At 46.7% G+C, this 20,515-nt stretch overlaps 1 protein-coding gene across 5 annotated transcripts in view; it reads left to right on the top strand.

Moving 5' to 3' along the window:
- Positions 1-20,515, top strand: part of HS3ST1 (heparan sulfate-glucosamine 3-sulfotransferase 1) — a 67,145-nt gene that overhangs the window by 16,425 nt on the left and 30,205 nt on the right. Inside the window, exon 1 of one of the 5 annotated variants that reach the window (XM_073891430.1) lies at positions 17,336-17,371. The exons of the other annotated variants lie outside the window; for them this stretch is intronic. The gene's annotated coding sequence lies outside the window, so the exon portion shown is untranslated. Of the gene's footprint in view, positions 1-17,335; positions 17,372-20,515 lie in introns of those variants that run through there. 5 annotated transcript variants of the gene reach the window in all.

Raw genomic sequence — 20,515 nt, 5'->3', positions numbered from 1 at the left:
GGGTGGGGGTGGGGCTGTCTTCACTATTGAATTTGGGCACACAGAACTCGGACCTTCGGCACCTTTTTAATCGAGCATCTGATACGTGGTATGAAGAGTTTCCATCTGTGCTGCTCTCCCTAGTTGAAACGGGGACCCCATCACCAGTAAGATATTTTGAAGCTTTAATTTCTTTACCTGGCAATGACATTTTGTATTATTACAAAAGTCCATTTTGCATCACAAAAATGAAGTATTTAAAAAATTGATTCTATGTGTGAAACGTACTTGTGCCCTTTGAAACTCTGATACACCCTCCCCCAAATTGTCCCAGGCTTTGATGTTGACTCGTGTCACCGGGGGTGGTTGTGCTGAAGAAAAAACAAAATAGGTCTTGTTCTTAAGGAGCTTATCATTAGTGTGGCAGTCAGATAAATTAGTATGTTTTTGTGTATGAGGTGGTGAAAGCATAGTGCTTGGGCCTCTGCCTGGGTCAGTGTCAGCCTTTCCTGGAGAACACCTCCCTGAATCACTATGTTTCTTCCTCTCATTGCAGTTCTTTCTCTCATAGCAGGATTTGTGGCCATCATGATTCTCCGGAGTCTTCTTGTTACTTAACCTGTCTGACTCCCTGTCAGAACCGGTGCCCTAGCCGAGCAGACATCTGGACCCACACCAGTGTTTCTCCCACCAGCTCCTAGAACAATGTGCCTCCTTCCAAGTGGTTGCTCAGAATAGAAACAAGAGGCATCGTTTCTGTCTGGGGGAACTAGGGAAGGCTTCATGGGGGAAGAAATATTTAAGGAAAGAGAGAGGCATGAAGAGAAGAGCCAAAGAAGGATGATAAGACATAGTCAACATGTGTATAGCCCCCACCAAGCCCTCGCAGAGGCTTCATTTGTCCCAGTCAGGGATTCCCCATGTGGTCAGCGCAGGTGAGTAACTAGCATATTTATGCACGTCCCCCTTCACCGAGCAGATTTTGGCTATGCAAAAGCACTCTGGCATGCAAAGAATGAAAAAGATTTCAAAAGAATTTTTAAAAAGTTAAAGAAAAAAAGAAAAGAATGAAACTGATAATTCCCTATTTCTATTTACTGTGATAATATCCATGTTCTCCTTTTCATACCCAGCCCTTCAAGGGAGGTGGGGCACTCTTAGCATCTTCATTTCCACATTTAAAGAAACTGAGGTCTGGGCAACTTTTCTTCGATCCTCAGAAAGAGGGCGGCAGACCCCAGATCCACAGATTCTCCACCTGCCGTGAGCAGATGGCTCAAGGTGGAGACTCCTTAAGTCCCTGGAGGACCGAGGAGCCCGTATTTTCTATAAACGAAGAAATACATTTAGATTTAAAACATTCGCATCTCCTTTAATTCGTCAAGAACTTCCATGTCAGCACTTTCCGAGGTGCATTTTGTGTCCCGTTGAATTTCCCCTAGAATTCCTGCAGATTAGGTACACCCTGCAGTAAGCTGTTTTATGTAAATGTCTCCACTCCTTAGTTGAGGAGAGTAAATCAGAGTCCTGTATCAGCAGTTAAATACAGCGGGAGAAAGGTGATTGCAGATGCAGCTGAAATGAAAAGCATGCTTGCCTCGCTGTGCTCAGAAAAATAAATACTCCAGTGGCGAGGAGTGAGCGCAGGCTGGGTGCCTCCTCCGGGAAAAGGAAACGCGCTAGCACTTTATTTAAATTATGTCTTACACCAGGTTTTTCCCAGCGTCCTGGATAGGAAGGAGGAAGAAGATGACAGTGACAGATTTCTGGGATTAGATTTTGGAGTTATTCTTGTGGCGGAGAGAGCACGGCTTTTGAAGTCACATCTGTTTGCATTTCTGATCTCCCCCTTACTAACTGTGTCATCCTGAGAAATAGACAGTTTTCTGGGCTTCAGTCTTGTCAACATTCTAATGAGAAGTATAGGAGATTGCCAATATAAAATGCTTAGCATAATGCTCAAGAAAACGTATATTCTTGGGTAGCGTTGCCAGATTTTATAAGTAAAAGTACAGGACATCCAGTTAAATTTGAATTTCAGAGAAACGACATGTAATGTTTTAGTACAGGTGTATCCCAGATACCGAATGTTAAGAAATTATTCATTGTTTTATGATATTTAAATTTAACTGGAAGTCTTGTATTTTATTAAACATTCCTATTCTTGTGGTGACGGTTCTGAGCGATTACTTTGGTGAAAGTCCCGTGACTCTAGGAAGTTAGGGAGGGGAGAGCACAGTCATCTTGATGGTGATGTAATCTTGACCTTGGACCGGGGTGTGGTCCAAGGAGAAAAGGAAGGGTTGCTTTCTCCTGTGAGCTAAGCATCGGACCAAACCAAGGCAAGCTTAGCTGTTTGCTCAAAGAAGCAAAAGAACTGCGGGTCAAACCAGATCTCTCAGTGCATTTAATAAGTGAGACAGGTTGTCTCCCAAGTGGTGGTGGCATGTGCCGGATTATTCCCAACACCCTCTGCAAGAAGGTGTTTCTACCCTGTGAGGCGACCAGCGTAGAGGCGAGTCCACCGACGCAGTGCCTTATTCTTCACAAACACTGCTCAGAGTGGGTTCCTGTGGGGCTGGGATTTCAAAGACGAGGCCCACACGAGGCCTCCACTGAGACCACTGAAGGAAACTTTGTGCTTTGAAAACCCACACCTGCAGTGCTCCCTCATCTGCTGAATCCAAAGCTAATAAAACTGTTATGGGGCCTTCTGGACTCGTTCCTCCAAGTAGATGACCTCGGGTGATAAATTGAGTCAGAGAGCTCCCCTAAGACTGCTGGAGTAGGTTGTTCCGAGGATGGCAGTGAAAGTGTTGTGTTTCCATTTTAGGTAATAACCTGGTGGGGAACTAAATTAACAAGGCTTCTGCGGATGTTCCAAAGCAGTTTCGTGCTTTCTTCAGTACTGAGATATTGCTCAGGCCCAGATTATTAGTTTCTGTTGCAGAGCACATTACTAACTCTTCATTTAACCTGAGCTGCTCACCAGCCATGTGTTTGTGTGCAGCCTGGACCAGAAAGTAGGTAGGACAGCAGCTTACACACAGGCTTACCCAGCCAGAGATCTGGTTAGAATCCACTGTGCTGCTTCTCAGCCACGCAGCAGGGGGCGAGTTACTTCTCTTCACTAAGCCTCCATCTCCACATCTGCAAAATGGGCATAATTTCAATTATCACAGAGGATCATTTAGTGCACATCAAACCAAATGAGTATGACAAGCATTGCCACAGTGCCTGAATCATAGATAACATTACAAAAAAAAGGAAAAAAAGAATGCTGTTATTAAGATGACAGAAGAAAGCCATAAGGTCTAGATTGCGCACCCACTATCATGTGTAGACGCCAGGACTGATCCCACATATCATATTCATGGGGGAGCGTCTGAGTCTTTTGCTCCTTGTTTCTCTTGCCTTAATTTATATAATTTAAGCAAAACTTGTTTCATTCTCTGGGCCGAGAGATGAGAAGCTGAAATGTCGAGAAGATACGGAAGGAGCTGTTAGGACAGGCAGCCAGTAGAGAGACGAGGGGGATCCCCAACAAGAGGGAAGGGAAGAAAGGAATTGGAGGAGAAGCCCCAGCAGGGAAACTATTAAAAACAGACAGGAGTTCGAAGAGCATCGTAAAGGCTCGGTCTTCAGGAGCCTCTGCCTAAATCCCCATGCTGTCATTTAAGTAAATGCCACCCCCTCTCCTTTCCCCAGAGCTTCTCAGGATCCCAGCTGAATGTCCTCAGCCTTGAGGGAAGGACGCCAAGCTGTCATGGGGACACTGGGAAGAACAGGGGATATAAAAAGTGAAGCTCCAGCCTCTCTCCATTGTGTGGCAGCGAAAATCACGGGTAAAGACAGGAGACAAGGGGACCCAGTGCCATCTTGTGGAGGGACTGGCCATGGTGCCTCTCGTGGTCCTCTGCCTGCAAGGGGCTTTGTTGCTCTTAGTTTGGTTTTACGTTTCCATTCATTACGCATCAGTTTTCTGAAGAGGGTTTCAGGGCGCCTCTCTCTGTCCTCTTGCTCTCTGCGAAGTGGCTATGCACTTCTGGTCTTTCTCCAGGGGAGAGCATCCTCTGGAGTTCATGGTGACTCTGGGCACAATAGGACACCCCCTGCTCCAGATGGCAGTACATTATTTGACTTCGGGGAGATGATTTTGTTTTTCTAAACTTATTTGCCTTACGTGTTCACTGGATTTATATGTCCTCACAGACCTTTGTGGTAAGAATCACATTATATGATGCCTGTAAAACACCTGTCTGGGAGCCTGGTATGGACTAAGCGTCCATAACGCAGTACTTTGTAGCACCCGTTAGCTTTTTGTGCTGGTCAGGCTGATTGTATTTGAAAAGCAGGAATGGCCTTAAGGATCCAGCCCTGTATTACCTTCTAGTCTGCCTCTTCCTTCTGGCTAATCTGCTCCAGGCAGTGAGAGGGCCATGGTGTCCCCGGGTGGCCTCTCTCATCATCCTGCTCTAATTTAGGTAGAGAGCAAGGTGGTGGTGGTGGCGGGGGGGGGGGGGGGGGGACGACGACTCTCTTCTTTTAATCAGGGAAGGAAATCTTTCTCAAAAGGCTGTGCAAGATTCCCTTGTAGGGGGAAGCCTGGCTGGCTTAGTGGTTAAGCGTCTGCCTTCAGCTCAGGTCATGATCTCAGGGATCTGGGATCGAGCCCTGAGTTGGACTCCCCACTTAGGGGGTGCTTCTCCCTCTCCCTCACCGCCTCCCCCTGCTCGCTCACTCTCTCTCTCAAGTAAATAAATAAAATCTTAAAAAAAAAAAAGAAAAGATTGCCCTGTAGGTCCCATTAGCCAAAAACTTGGGTCACGTGCCCATAGGTCAGAATTACAGAAGAGGAAACAAGAGGTACACAGATATTTGACACAGTGAAGACAGCAATTAATCGAATACAGTAACCCCGGATTGGTCTCCCTTGCCTTTGAGCAACTATTACACTCATGTTTGTACATTGCAGTCGCGACTGATCCTGCTCCGTTTCGTAATGTCTCTTGCATTGCTGCCTTCAGCTGAAATACAGATCTTGTGTTCTTCTGCTTTCACTTTTATTTTCTTTCCCACCTCTGTAACTTTTACCATCCTTTGCAATCTGCAGTATTTCTCTATTAATCCCTCCTTGTGACCCAAGCAAATTTTGCGAAACCTAATCGGGTCCCTGTCCTGCCCCCTGATGCAGAACTTCCCATGGGTCCCCATTACTTACTGTATTAGCATTTCAGTTCAGGGCCCTTAAACACAGGGAGAGATGTGGGGCCAGACACATTGCTTCATGGCAGCATCACCTTGGGCAAGGTAATAATCTCTCTAAACCTCACGTATTCTTCATGACTTTTAATTAATGGATTTTATACACTTATCTATTTAATGCTTAATCTGTTTCAGTAGATTACACTGTAGGAGGCTAGAGGTGTTGTCTAGAGCCCCCAAACCTGGATCCACACTGAATCAATGCCTGGCAGACCAGTTTGTACCCGGGAAATAATTAAGGCCCCCGATACCTTGTGTTTCAGAGTCGTGGGGATGAAATGTGGTGATTCGTGTGGAATGTTTAATGTGCATCGTGGGGGACCAAAGGCGAGCTTTCCTTTTGCCATTTTGTTTTTTTATAATAAAAGTAATGAAAATTCATGTCCCGCAGCATGGCATTCGGGTTCCTATCTTTCAAACCTCACCCCTGCTGTTATCGGTTTGATGCAACACCTCACATTCAGACCACAGCACCACCAACCAGCCCGCGTTCCCCCAGATAAGCCAGGAATGTGGACATTCCGCCCCGAGCGGTGGACATTATTCCCTCTGCCTTCCTCCCCAGGTTCAGACTCTCATTCTCTCGGACTTGTCCTGGATGCTCTCCCAACCCACTGCCCCCACTGTGCGATGAATAGCTATGCTTGTAGTTACCCCGTGGACAGACACGAGGGTTGCACTTTTCCTGTTTGGAGGTCAGTGTGGCCGTGTGACTTGCTGTGCACGTGGGACGTGAGGGGAAGTGATGTGCGTCGCATCTGGCTCAGAGCTTTGAGAGCCACCTCACGCTTTGTGCGTTTTCTCTTCCCCTCTGGCTTGGTGACGGGCGTCATTTGAGACAGCAGGTGTTCTGTCTTTCTAGGTCTCTGAGAGACTTCAGTGAGCAGAGGCCTGGCACCAACCCACGCGGGACAAGCAGCTAAGGGAGGAGGCACTGCTTGGGGAGAGGCTGTTTATCTCACTTAGCCTAGTGTGGCCCAAGTGAAGCCCTCTGCCTTTTCAGTTGTCCTGGAGGGCACCTTCCCACGCAGGTGCCATCAGTATAATGACGTGCCGGCTCGGCTGCGTCCCTCAGGAAACAGCTTCCCCGGAGAGCAGGACACACCACTGCTTCTGGAGCTGTGCACACCTCGTACCTGGTCCAGGATGTGCACGTGCAGGATTGCTGAAGGACACGAGGACCCGCTTGCTGAGAAGGGGTGGCAGGGTCTCCGCTGCTGGAGCTGGGAAGTAAAAGTGCCAGTATTATAAATAGAAATAGCAGTTTCTGAGAGGAGGCTGATGTTTTAGTTCAGATTTCTTGAGCTCAGATGGGCGGCTATGCTTTGTCCCCCACGGGGGAGTTAAGGTGTTCCAAGGAGATGTCCGCTGTCCTTTGTAGAACGCTCAACGGCGCTGTGGGCACCTTGGCCTCCCCCAGCCTCGCCCCACCCTGTTCCAGGGATATCTTTACACCTTCAGTCTTGAAGGTGGGGCCTGCCTTGCTGGCTTGTGATCCCCAGCTACCCTCCCTTCGCCACCCAGATTCCAGCCGAATTAGCAGAAGGGCTGTGGGTTGGCACTGGGCCTCCTGTTAGGATCCTGGTTCCACAGGCCACAGGCCCTGCTGATTTCAGCTAACCCATGTGTTCACAAGTACCTCCACCTGCTGCCTTTTCTCACTTGAATCGTGCTTCATGGTTCTCTCCTAAAGATGGCACAAAGGCTAATTATCTCATAATAGTTGTCCTTTAAAAACATTACACTAAGAGCCACTTTATGCTTTGAATCCTGGCTTTTTCTTATCATCTGCGTCTCTCTGCATAGCTATCCGCACAGCAGAATTTTCTGCTTTCACCGAGGAATTCTTTTTTTCTGATTTGCCAGTTGGGGGAATGATGCAGTTCTTTCTCATGACAATTATTCAAGCAGCCTAGTTGTTCTAAAACCTAAATTGTTGCTCTTGGTGTCCTTCAGTTCTTCTCTGCAGGCTAATGTCATCCAACTACTGTTGGTTGAGCAAATCTTATTGAGCTCCTACGCATTAAGGGTCAGCCTACCCCTGTGTCAGTCGGCTAGGTTTTCTTTTCTTTTTTTTTTTTTTTTTCCTGTAATATTTAATTCTTATAGGCACTCAGGATGGTAGGAAAAGCATTCCCTTTCTTTGGTTGGGGAAACGGAAGCCCAGAGAGGAAAGTAACTTTTCCACGGGCAAATAACTAAGGCAGGGGCTACACCCCAGTAGATCTGAGCTCACTTGCTTTGCTCTTCCTTCACCATTCACTCGTCTCCCCATGTCCCTGTTCATATGCTTTATACTGGACTTCGGCTCAAAGCATTGAACTTGGTTTTTGTCCTCACCAGACCTCAGAATGTTTCTGAGGGGTCTCTTCCAAGAAGCATATCCCAAACTACTCTCTTCTTGGCTGATTTTTAAGTTGCTAAAATAGTGTCTATCCCATAGCCGCCTGTGTCTCAGTGGGTTGGAAGTATTTGTCTCCGTATGTTTCCCCTTACACAGTGGGCCCCCTGGGGGGTTAGAGGGGACCCGTCTTTTTCCTGTGTCCCTGGACAATGCCAGGGAGAGGGCGAGCACGCAGGAGGCCTGCTGTCTGTGTCCTGAGCGGATGACCTAGACTCCTGGGTAGCGTCTGAAGGAATAAGGAGGAGAGCAATGGTAAAAGGAAATCCTCTTGGAATCCAGTTCGGTGACTCACATTATTCAACGACTCTAAGCGTCTGAAGACAAATTACGGAAAGCCAAAACCAGAAATCTCAGCATGATCTTCAAAGCCTTATTTAACCTGAACCATTGCTCCTTGTCAAACCTACTCCTTTTTCGTGGCATGTTGGACACTAATAAGCCTGCTGGTTTAGGCTTGGTCGCAGTGTGCAGTACAAAGACCCGCCTGTGTGTTCAGACAAGTGGGTGCAGGAGGTGAAGGTGGTTGTCAAAGTCGAAAGACAACGTGGCTTCAGTCAGTTTTGTTCTTTTGACACCTCTGGAAACTCATCATCTTAGAAGCATCCCATGGGCTGGCAGATCGCAGGGCCTCAAGGGGTGTGTTGGCTTCATTAATGCGTTAATGGCCTTGAAGGGGTGCCCGAGTAGCAGGGAGCCTTGAAAACTCAGTTCATCATTGGACTTATCACACACGCGTGCAAGCATGAACACACAAGCACTTGCAAACACTCATGCACACTCATACAGATTTTGGGCGTTGGATTCCTTTTGGGAGGAATTGCCTGGGGTACCCCAGGAGTGAACCCTACTACTCGGGTCCCTGCAAATCCAACTGACAAAGCTCTCTGCAGAGTCCCGTCTCTCCTTCATTCCCTCCCCCGCCGATGACTCTGCTTTTTCCTTCTGGTTCACCAAGAGTTGGTGAAAAATACAGTCAATGGGACATGGTCATGCATTCCCACGTCGATTTTCATTGATCTTGAAACACAAACATAAACTATTTCTAAATGTAGGTCTGTTATGGTTCTTATCCTATGACACGTGAATGGGGCCAAATGATTTTATGTATGATGCATGTGTATGTGCATTATTCTGTTGGCTCTGCGTCTTTCCGCCCTTCTAAGAAGCAGCCTTCTGACAGTAGCTCCCTTCCAGACCTATCCCCAGTGCGTTTGCCACACTCTTTGTGCCCCCCTTTCCCTCGATTTGCACCTCATGCCTGCACTCGGGCATGAACCTGAGGTATTTGAGGGAAGGGACAGGATGTCAACCTTGTCTCCACTTCCAGTGCCGGGTACACAGCAAGTCCATTTAGGTCTTGACTCTGAATTGTGGGTATTCTGGGCAGACTGATGCTTTGGTTTTCTCACATCCTAACATTCTTCGAAGGTTACTTCCTCATTTATTTAGACAGACAGAGGCTGAGTGTTACATGTGTTAAGAAGCAAGTAGCCAGACCCCTGTGGCAGCTCTCATTCTCCTCCGTGGTCCTAAGCAATTCTGTTCACTCCTAAACTTCCATATCTCACCTAAGCAAGCAAAAACCCTAAACTGCCTCCATCCAGCCCGGAAGGTATTAAGGTCATTAAGGTCATTAAGCTGACCCTTTGGGGTTGGGTAAAGGGAAATCTTAGCCAACTACATGCAACCCCTCTGCCCCCACCCCAGGCTGAAGGGCTTCTTCTAATTGTATATTTTATTGTCCCTGAGAAACTTTTCATATAATGTTCATTTCTTCATCTTGTTTTGTTCCAGTAATGGCTAAGCATTCTTTATAGATCGTCCCCAAATCTAGCTGACCCACCTTTTAATCGGGTCTTAGGTTCAATTAATATTCACTGAAGGAACGCTGAATATGATCTGAATAGAAGCAAGGCAGCAGGTACTGTTAGGAGGATCTGACCCACGGGAACAGTCTTTTCCTGCTAGAAGCTCTCTTGTTTCCCATTATCCAAAAGACCTCAGCAGTGTAGAAATTTAATATATGTTACTCCCTTTAGCCTATGAAATGTTAGACTGATTGCCAGCACAGGTGACAAAACTGTATGGCTTACTTTTCATAGTAATCCTTCTCTTTGGAATTTTGTATAATAGTATCTTGCCATGACGAACATTTGTATTTCTTGATTTCTCTAAAGCCTTCACAGTTTATTTTAGGTAGATATAAGAGGGCAGGGGATCTTCGGATTTATGACCCGATTGTTTCCTGTTGTAAACAAGGCGTCGAGTATTTCTGCGTCCTCACCAAGGTTACACAGAAGTGTCAGGGCAGAACTTGGGCTAGATCTCAGCTCCTGAAGTCCCAGCTCAGCATCCTGTTCACTCATGTGTATCACTGGCCCTTTCAAGCAAAGAAGACTTTGTGGAGATGCATTTTATGTGCCGGAATGATCTGTGTTAGCAAAGCGATATAGACTACCTGAATAGGACCTTTCTCAGCTAGGACAATGGAAGCTGGAGATCAGTGACAATTATAACATTTGGTAAGGGTTTTCTTCTTAGCACTTCATGTGTTAAGTTTCCTTTAATCCCCGTGACAATCTACAAAGTTGGTGCTGTTACCAACCCTACATTTCAGGTGATGAAACGAGGTCCACAGGGTCACATAACTTGCTCTTGGTCACCCAGGGGGAGTAAGGGATGAGCCAGAATTTAAACCCACCCTCTTAACCACCAGCCTCCCTCATCTGAGCTCTAATAATTCATCATGACAATTCCTGAACGTCTTCCCCTAATGCCAGGTTGTTTTATGTACTTTAAGTCATAAGAAATGAATAATATTTTAAAAGTATAAAATATAAATCATTTTGCATCACCATTCAGAAAGAATAAATGATCAGGCTGGTGATGATTTAACTTAACATGTAGTATGATATTGAATCTGAAGATACTGGAACAAGATAACAAGAGATCACAGAGAAGGTTGTGTCAAGTGCAAGGTCTTAGTGTTCTTCTGGGTAGATTACATGGCCCTTTAAGAGTGAGATAGACCGGTACTCCTGTTTAAGTAAACTCCTTATAAAGAAGGTAAAGCCCAGAGGCAGAGGGTATACTGGCTCATTTTATAGAACCCAGAGCTTCAGAATAAAGGAATATTCAGCTTGATTGGTGGGTTTTTTTTTTAAGATTTATTTATTTATTTGACAGAGAGAGACACAGTGAGAGAAGGAACACAAGCAGGGGGAGTGGGAGAGGGAGAAGCGGGCTTCCTGCAGAGCAGGGAGCCAGACTTGGGGCTCGATCCCAGGACCCTGGGATCATGACCTGAGCCGAAGGCAGACGCTTAACGACTGAGCCACCCAGGCGCCCCTGATTGGTGTTTTTAAAGTTTGTCAGGTGAGGGATAGAAAGAAATCATAGTCGCGTGTGTGTATGTGTGTGCAGTAGAGGGAAAAAAAAAAAGTGCTCTCGCTTTATCCCGTGCCATCACGTGGAGAGCAATGATGTAATTCAGGACAGGATGAAACATGGGCAGTATAAAATAAAAACCAACTACGGCATTCTGCTTTAATTGTCCCCCTGCCCGTTTCCCCCTCAGCTCCTCCCAGGCAAGGCTGGCTTCCTCATTGAGCCGCCGGTGCGTTTCCTGGTCCCTGTCAACGCCAAGTGCTCACTTAAATGTCTGTTTTTTCATGATCCCGTTAAACCAAGAACAGGCATATTCAAAAGGAAAGACAAACTCTTGGGCCAAACATGAGCAGTAGTTTCCAAGATTTTCCATTAAGTCACCCCCACTTGGAGCGTGTAAGTGATGTTGCTGGGATTCAGGCTCAGGACCTGACGCTTCCTTCCATCTCCGCGGCTCTTTTACCTCCCTGTCTTTCTAAATCCCTGAGCCCGAAGCCTCTCCAGACACCGCACCTGCTGGCTGGAGCAGCCTTACGTGTGCCACCGTGTCCCACAGACGGCACCTCCAAACCAACCCCAGCGCAGGGGCAGACCCCAAGTGTCCTCCCAGATGGGGCCCGGACATTGGCTGCCTTTTCTGGGGGGTCGTACAGGGGCTCCCCTGCTCTTCCTCCAGCTCAGTGTCACCCATAGCTGCAGCCAGATCTGCGGCCAGACACTGAACATGGGTGATCACTGTCCTTAAAAGTGTGTCTTCTACTTTACGGGGTGCTTTGAGGACAACGGCTGGACTCTTTTGATATCCCCCATAACTCAGAACAATTTTAGGAACATTGTGGGTGCCTTGCAAAAGCAATCACCTCTGGGCAGAGTCTGACCTCAGGCATCACCAGTGTCTGCAGGCTTACCCATCAGTCTTCCCCACCCCCCACCTTCACCTTACTTGGCAGCTAATACCTGTCTGGGACCTTCATAAAAATCAGGACTTTTCACATAAATATCCACAGTTGAATCTTGAAAACTTCAAAGATCAGGTCATGCTGGTCCTTTGTCTCCAACGAGACGAGTTGGGGGGGTTGACAGCAGCTGTGTCCTTAAGACAGACCCATACGTGACTGCCTGCTACAGTCCCCACCGACCAGCCAGCTTTGTGCCTAGATGTCACCTGTTACCCCAGGACATACACAGCAGTCCCAGGAAAACCCCTTGTCGTTGCTTTTACCGGTAAGGGCTGGGTATTCGTCGGCCCGGGCAACTGTAACGAAATAACAGAGACCACGTGGCTAAATCAACAACAGACATCCTTTCCCACAGTTGTGGTGGTGTCTGGGAAGTCCAAGATCAAAATGGCCCCAGGTTCAGCTCCTGCCGAGAGCCCTCTTCCCGGCTTGCAGGCTGTGCCCTGACATGGCAGAGAGAGAGAGCCCTGGTTTCTCTTCTTCTTACCCCATCGCTAATCCTGTTGGGGCCTTCCCTTATGACCTCATCTAAACCTCATTATCTCCTAGAATCCCCACCTCCAAATACCATCCCATTGTGGATTAAGGCTTTCACATATGAATTTTGAAGGACCAGAGATACTCAGTCCAGAGAAGCACGTTCAAGAAACGAGATAAATCCTCCCTCCGCTTTGCTCGTCTAGGGGAAGAATTTCCTTGGGTTTGCTCATATTTATTTTCAGCAGCAAATTATTCTAATGTTCTCTGCCCTCACACGAGAGAAACACAGATTTCCATGCGTCTCGCGTCCGGTGGGGTAGGAATCAGGTGAGCTGGATTTCCAACTCAGTTTAGCCCCTGGGCTCCCCACGCTCCTCCTCCTACCTTACCTCCCCTCCTGCAGGGGGATAAGGATGGGACAAGACAATGGCACGTGGCCCCTGGGCTTCTGATTGCCTGGGGGTCTTTGCCGGCTATTTCTGGGGAAGTGCTAGGGATTCGTGGCTGCTGGCCGCCTGCGGGGTGATGATGACTGTCTGCCCAGCCGTGGAAGCGCCCACAGTCACGTGGCCCCCCGTGGGGAGGCTGGGTCGCACCTGGGGCAGGGACCGAAGCTGCACGTCCCCAGGTGCCCCAAGGCAGGGGGGTCTCGGGTCTTCCGTCTGCTAGCACGGCCCCTTTTCCCGTCAGCTGCACCGAGTAATAAGAGAGGCCCGTCCCCCCTCCTGTCCCAGAGCTCTGCTGTGTGTCTCTGCTTCTAATGAAGGATTTATTTAGGTCACCGCGGCCCTTCTGTGCACAGCCAGGCAGATTAAACACGTTGAGGAGCTCGAGCTCCTCCTCCTCCTCCCTCCCCGGGGCTCCGCCGAGGCCGCACACCTGGCCGCTCCTCCTGGGTGCAGGGGGCATTTATGGGGGGCCCACCGCGTGGCCCTTCACAGACAGAGAGCCTGCATCCTTCCTCCACGTCACTGTCCTCTCTTCCTCGAGCCTCTCTCTGGTTGAGTCACTGCAGTACTTTGGATCATGAACAAATGCGTTTGACTAATTATCATCCCCAGATCCCATTTATACTGCACAGCCTGCATTTTTTTTTTTAAGGGACAAAAATAGCTACCATGATTTGAGGGCTTGCCATGGGCCAGGCAATATGGCAATATCCTCAGCTTCCACATAGACCGTTTTAGTTAATCCTTGCAATTAGTATATAGAGCCAATGCGTTCTATCTAAGGCTCCAAGTTTCAATGCCATCTTATGGATGTGAAATTATAGAGCTGAGATTTGAGCTGGCGTTTTTGGCTCTAAATCCTCTGTTCATTCCAGTATGTCCCCTCCACCCCCCTCTGCAGCTAATTCCACCTCTGTGGCCAGGCTGATCCCTACCTATTTTGTCTACCACAGTGGTTACCAATCCTGGAATTAAAAACAAACTGCCCCAACAATAGGAAGAAACAAAAACCAGAGGAACACTGGCCGCCCCCGGCCCCAGGACAAGGCGATCAGAATCTGGACCCGAATGGGCCCAGGCATTTGGAACTCACCGGGTCCTTGCCATTCTAAGGGCTGAGGGTGGTCAGCCCAGTTCCCTGGGGAGCTTGTTAGAAACACAGACTCTTGGGCCTCTCTCCAGACCTCTTGGATTAGAAACTGCGTTTTGAACCGGATCTCCCGGGGACTGGTGTGCACTTCTGAGTTTGGAAAGCACTGTGCTAGGCAGTGCGGCATCCAGAGCTCCTGGGAAGGACGCTGAACTCACCCCCCACCTGCAACTACTCATCCAGATCCTTCAGCCCTAATCTCTCCTCTCATTTGGAGAAGAATGTTATGTGGATTGGCTTCAGACCTCCTGTGGGACAGGTTGCATTTATCATCCTCATGGTATCCTGGAGTTCTCAGAGGCTCAGAAACAGCAGTGTGATAGAAACTTTCTGGTCCCAAACCCCTGCCACAGCATGCAGCCCTCCCTGGCTTGCCCAGGTACCTCCTTCCTTCAGTCCTGCGGAGTTCTGTTCATTATCCAGGTAGCCTTTTGTAAATATGGAAACTCCCAGCACTGCTGTGGATGCCAAGCAGCGTAGAAAGGCTGGAGGAGTCAGTGTTCAAAAAGTCCTCTTCTTTCTCGAGGGGAAAATGGGGCCAACTACACTTCCTTTCCCCAGACAGTAAGTGTGACCTGGGGAAACTTATTTACATGATGTGGACTGACCTTGGGTCTTTTCTGCCCTGCACCCTTTCAACCCCATGTGAGGTAGGCCTCACAGCAATTACCATAAGTAAATCCAAACAAAGGTGGGTGTCAACATTTGTTCAAGAGTGTCATGTGCAGGCAATTTCAAGAAAATAAATATTTATGGAATTCTTGAGATATCACAGTCCTTTCATAGACTGACAGGCACAAGCTGAATCTGTTTCCTCTTTCTCAGTTTCCAAGATGACCTGCCAAGGATGGAAAGTTGACACTACGGCAACATGCCCTTAAGTAGTGGTTTCAGGGTGAAAGTGAAGAGATTTTTGACTCCTAAAAGATGCACCAAAAAAAAACAAAAACACTGTTGATTGCTCAGAAGTTTGGTTGGATGTGGAAATGACAGTTCTGTTGTGCTTACTGAGGTTTCAGTACATTCCAGAAAATTAAATCACTCAGCACCCTTGGGTGCTTGTTTTTGTCTGGCAGTATAATAGCTCTAGTCCTTTCTCCTCTTCTCATCTTCCTGGGAAGCTCTCTCCTCTGCCTGGAATGCACACCCCACTGCCCACAGGGGGGCATCGCCATTCAAAGAAAAAGAAGCACAGGGGGCTTTAGAGATGGCCCATGGAATGTTCCTTCTCTCACTTCTTAGGTCTATGACCTTGAGAAGGTCATTGAACCTTAATAGCATGTTTGCATATCTGTCATGGGGAGAAAGGCCGGCCATTCTCATTTGCTGAATGTCTGCTGGGTGCCAAGCCCTGTGCTATATATTTGGCAAGGGTAATATTACTTAATGTTGATGGCATCCACGTGGAAGTACGTTTTGCCCATCTTGCAGAATGGCATGTTGAGCCCCAGACAAGGAAGACACTTATCTGAGTTCAGAGAGCTAGAAGAACACTAGCCCGCTTCTGCCCAATTGCAAAAGCACCTTTGCTTTTCCACTACTATACGTTACCTTTTCATTGGTTCAAAAAAGGAAGACAAAATGAGAATAACTACCTCTTGGTTTTGTTGCTAGCATTAGAAGAGATAATTTATGCACTCGGACTCGCCTCCTGGCACACACCGGGCGCCCAGTTAGTATCCCTTTCGTTAAATCCCTTAAACAACTTGTGGTTGAGTGTTTTGAGTATCCCTGATACCCTAGAGGAGCTTCTGGTCTGTGCCAGCTATGTGACTAGTTCTTGTTGAGGGGCTGGAAGGGTGTCCTGCAGACAGAGGTATTACATAGGCCGTGCCATTTCTGATGCATTGAATTTACCGCTCATGGAATATTCTAGTTATTTCACTTTCTCCACGAATATGTTGCAGTGGTGGGACTGAGGGAATACACTGTAGTTAATTACATTTGAAATCTAGGTCATGATGTGAATTATGTAATAAGAAGACTTAAGGAGAAAATTAAAATATCTTGAAGGGTTATTTCACTGTTTCCCCTCCTTTTTTAATTAAAATATTTTCTAGACTCTCAGGTGATCTTGTCCAGTCACCATTAGGAATCTTGACACCTGGTTTCTGCCTGATTCTCTTGGGATGAAGCACTCACTACCGTTTGATACGGTCTTTTTCGTAGACAAACTGTTCAAGGATGTCTTTCTATTGAATTAAAAGCCTTTCTAGGTACCGTGGGCCATTTGCTTAACCTTCCGCTACATTCGACATGTTCATTCAGCAAGTAGGATCTCTAGCACCTCCTGTGCACCGAAATCATGCCAGGCCCTGGGGGATGCAGCAGAGAGAGAGTCAGGACACTGTTGGGAGGCTCTGACATTGGCATTGTCGGGCGGAGGGGCAGACTGCAAACAAGCACATATAGTTTTGGATAGTACATGAGGAATATAAAACGGGATGATGGGAAAGAATGTGGTGGGCCCGTGTTGTAGGGAAAGCCAGTGTTTGAAATAAAACCGGAATGACAGGAAAGAGCCAGCCCCAAAAAGCCTTGGACCCAGCATCCTGGAAAGAAGGAGCAGCAAATGTTGTCCCTGGCATGTGGTCAACACCTTCACGCTGCGGCCCAAGGAAGCCTGGTGTTGCTGACGGGGAAGACTCTTGCCTTTTGAATTTTTGCAGCTCAGGGCTTGGTTTAGCACAGCAGGACCAAGAAAATAGCATCTTTGATAAAGGAGAGTGAACGGAGAGGGAGCTAGATCTCTTTTTGGGACCTTTTAACCCATCTACAAAGGGAAGGGGAGGGTTTGTTTTGCTCATCCTTCCAAGAAATCCTCATCAAAGGATCGTTACTAGGCATGAATTTCAACAGGACCAGAGAAGCGCCGTCAGGCCCAGGAACTACTTGTACCCCAACTCCAGGCATCGCCAAGGAGTAAAAGGGGCAGCAACATCCCTGTCTTTGCTCAGACTGAGTTTGGATCCTAGTTCAGCCTCTACCTTTCTGGACAAACCGCTGAATTTCCCCGAGCCTCACTTTCTTGTAGTGAAATCAGTTCTCTTGAGGACTTGCAGTTAGCATCAGAGGGGCCCCGCCTGCAAGGTTGCCAGCCTAGTGTCTGCTCAGTAACAAGTGCTGCAGATGGGAACATTGCTTTTGGTGAGGCAGGTGGCCTGGGTTCCAAGTGCTGTTGAGCATTCTCTCCCGGCCCGTGCCAGCTCAGGGCTCCAAGCTTCAGAAGGTTCCATTTGGTCAATATTACCTGGTTCACTTCTGGAGCAAGGATGATCAGTTTGCCTTTGTGCTGCCTGTAAGTTCAAACTTGACTTCCTCCTAATTTGTGAGTGGGGTGGGGAGAGAGCCCTTTCTTCACTTAAATTAAGAATTGCAACTCTGCTCAGTGCTGGGTACCTTTGTGCTGCCCCTCCAGCTTCCACCAGCCACACATCATAGCCTTGAGATGTGCTGTAGGGGTAAATGGATACTCGGATTCTGGATTCTCAAGACTTGGTAAAAAAAAAAAAAAATGCAAAATATCCCCTTAATTTTATATAGGGATTATGTGTTTATATAGGGATTATGTGATACTGTTTTGGATCTTTGGGTTAAGATAAAAATATTTCTTTTTTTTTAATATGGCTCCTGGGTCATTTGAACATTTATAATAAAAGCTATAATAATAGATGCTTTGTCATAGGGCAAGATGTGACTAAGTGTCAGAGACATAGGAATAAATGGTGGTTGCTGTCACCTTTGGGAGGGGGGACTCTTGCCTTCATGAGCATCTCTTGATTGCCTATGAATAATGGAATGTTTCTGGGAATATAGTAAAAATGTATGTTATACTTTTATTTATATAATTCATCTGCTGCATGACTACTGTGGGGAAGGTGCTGTGCTTGGCATTATGGAGAGGAGAAGGTATTGGTAAGAACAGAAAGTTAACTTTATAACTTAGTGAAAGTGTCAGATAGGTAGCTTATATTCAATAAATTTGGATATTTGTCTGATAAGTGAAAAAGTGCATATGTGGCTCACATTAATGTTTCTGTTGAAAGAGTGCCTATAGATATATGTCACCTCATTTCAGTCTCAAGGAAACCATTTGAGGTGGGTGGACCTATTACCATTTTACAGATGAGGAAACTGAGGCTAAGAGTGGTTAAACCGCTTTGACTGAAGTCAGACCCAGAGCCATGTTCCTGACGCCAGATCCTGGCTAATTCCCGTTGACTCCCCTACTGAGTAGAACAAATGTGTCAGTCTGACTCCGTGCTGCTCTATCCCAACCCTTTGTGTCAGCAGATTCTAGACTCGGTGGCCTGGGACTTTGTCATGTCTTGCTAGCTAGGTTTTTGAGGGTCTTCCTTCTTTAGGTCCCCCAAAATATTGCCCTTACTAGTCTATGAAGGCCACATGCTAGGGAGAAGGCAATAATGGCAGGTAGACAGAACTGGAATTCCGGAGCCATGAGGTGTAGGCCTGGCTTTTCTATGTGACCTTAGATAAGCCATCTAGGGCCTCCTAGCTCTCATGTGCTCTGACGTCAGGATCAGTGTGGCTCCGGGGTCCTGGCTCACAGGTTCACCTGAGCTTGAGGGTCATCTCTTTTCTGAGAGTGTTACTCAAAGGCCCAGAAATTCTGGCTGTGCCACTGAGGCCAAATTATCCAACTACCACAGGAGGAAGCTGGCTCGCAGTGACCACTGTGTGTGTGTAGTATGTATTATATATATTTAGATGTCCATATACATATGTGTGTGTGTGTGTGTGTATAGCTCATACATATACACACTTCTCTCTATATATAGTGTGTGTATGAGATTTTAGCTAAGTCTTTTTCTATATACCTCAAATATTTTTGGAATGTAGAAGGCTTTAAACATTTAATATATTTTTAGAAAGTATTAAAGTAGAAGTGGGGAGCTTTTAAATTACTAACTGCCCATTTTTTTTGGTAAAAAATCCATATATATATGTATTTATTTATACATACATATATATATGTATGTATTTATTTAGGTTCTTCTCTGTTGATAATTTCCTTTTGGGAAAAAAAAGAGACTCAGATGTGCACTATACTAATCAGTATGCCTCATAATAGAGTAGAAAAAGCGTGAATAGTTAGACCAGATGAATTTCAGATCTGGCCTCTGATTCTGTCCCCTTAGGTGTTGAAGGATTGGGATCTGTGGTTGTTTTCTGAGTCTGAATACAGAGCTAGGAGATGGGGTCAGCAATACTCATCACTGAGGGTAGTGTGATCTAGGGGCACCTGGGGCGCTCAGTCCATTAAACACCTGACTCTTAATTCAGCTCAAGTCATGATCTGAGGGTCATTAGATCGAGCCCCACGTCAGGCTCCACACTAGCTTAACATTCTCTGCCTCCCTCTCCCTCTGCCACCCTCACCTCGGTCTCTCTCTCCCCGACTCTTAAAAAAAAAAAAAAGAATAGAGCTATTTAGTATGGAGTGGTTACTCTCTCCTGTACTTCACCCACCTCCCCGCCGCCTGTGTGCACACGCATACAAGAGCACACACACGCACAGACCCACGCAAGCATGCCTATGCACAGGTGTACATACCACACAGACCCACACAAACATGCCTATGCACAGGTGTACATACCGCACAGACCCACACAAGCATGCCTATGCACAGGTGTACATACCGCACAGACCCACGCAAACATGCCTATGCACAGGTGTACATACCGCACAGACCCACACAAGCATGCCTATGCACAGGTGTACATACCGCACAGACCCACACAAGCATGCCTATGCACAGGTGTACATACACACCCCAAACATGTAAAAGGCAAGCACAGTGGCATCCATTTGGTCAACCCATATGGGTCAGACCCACATTGAGAAGGAAATGAAATTTGACTGAAACATACTAAAGCATTCAGTTGAGTAAGGGAAAGTTCCATTAAATTGAGCTCATTCAATCGTAGAAAACTTTGGACCACATCTTGATCAGTCATCCCATCCTTCTTTGTTTCCCTAAGTAGTTATGCCAGCTGATCTTGCAAGTCCCTTCTCCAGTTCTGTGATTCTCTAAAATTGTCCAGTTTTGAATTGCTTTTTAAAATTAAGACATTTTAATATACATTTTTCAAAGCAGCTAATACAGTTGATATCTGAGGGAGGTAGTGCAATTGGTTTGATGATAAAAAATGGAAGACCATAAAAATTCTTCGTTTATACATTCTAAATAGACAAGTTTTAAACTAATAAAGTGAATTTTAAACATGGCATAAGGAAGACGATGGGCCCTTTTGATGGAGAACATTTTTACTGGCTCTCTATAGCCCACAGTCCCCAAGGCAGGCCGGTCACTCACCCTTCCCTAACTTGTTGGGACAGATTACTTACAAGAACTTCCAATGCCCTCTTCCTGGGAGACGGTCAAATACCTCTTAATGATGGTAGTTTATCAGTTCCCTG

This window comes from Callorhinus ursinus, unplaced genomic scaffold (assembly GCF_003265705.2).
Source record: "Callorhinus ursinus isolate GAN/ISIS: 27379988/994484 unplaced genomic scaffold, GSC_fseal_2.0 scaffold4, whole genome shotgun sequence".
Classification (NCBI taxonomy): Eukaryota; Metazoa; Chordata; class Mammalia; order Carnivora; family Otariidae; genus Callorhinus; species Callorhinus ursinus.
The sequence above is the reverse complement of the archived record's forward strand: the minus strand, read 5'-3'. Positions and strand labels throughout refer to the sequence as shown.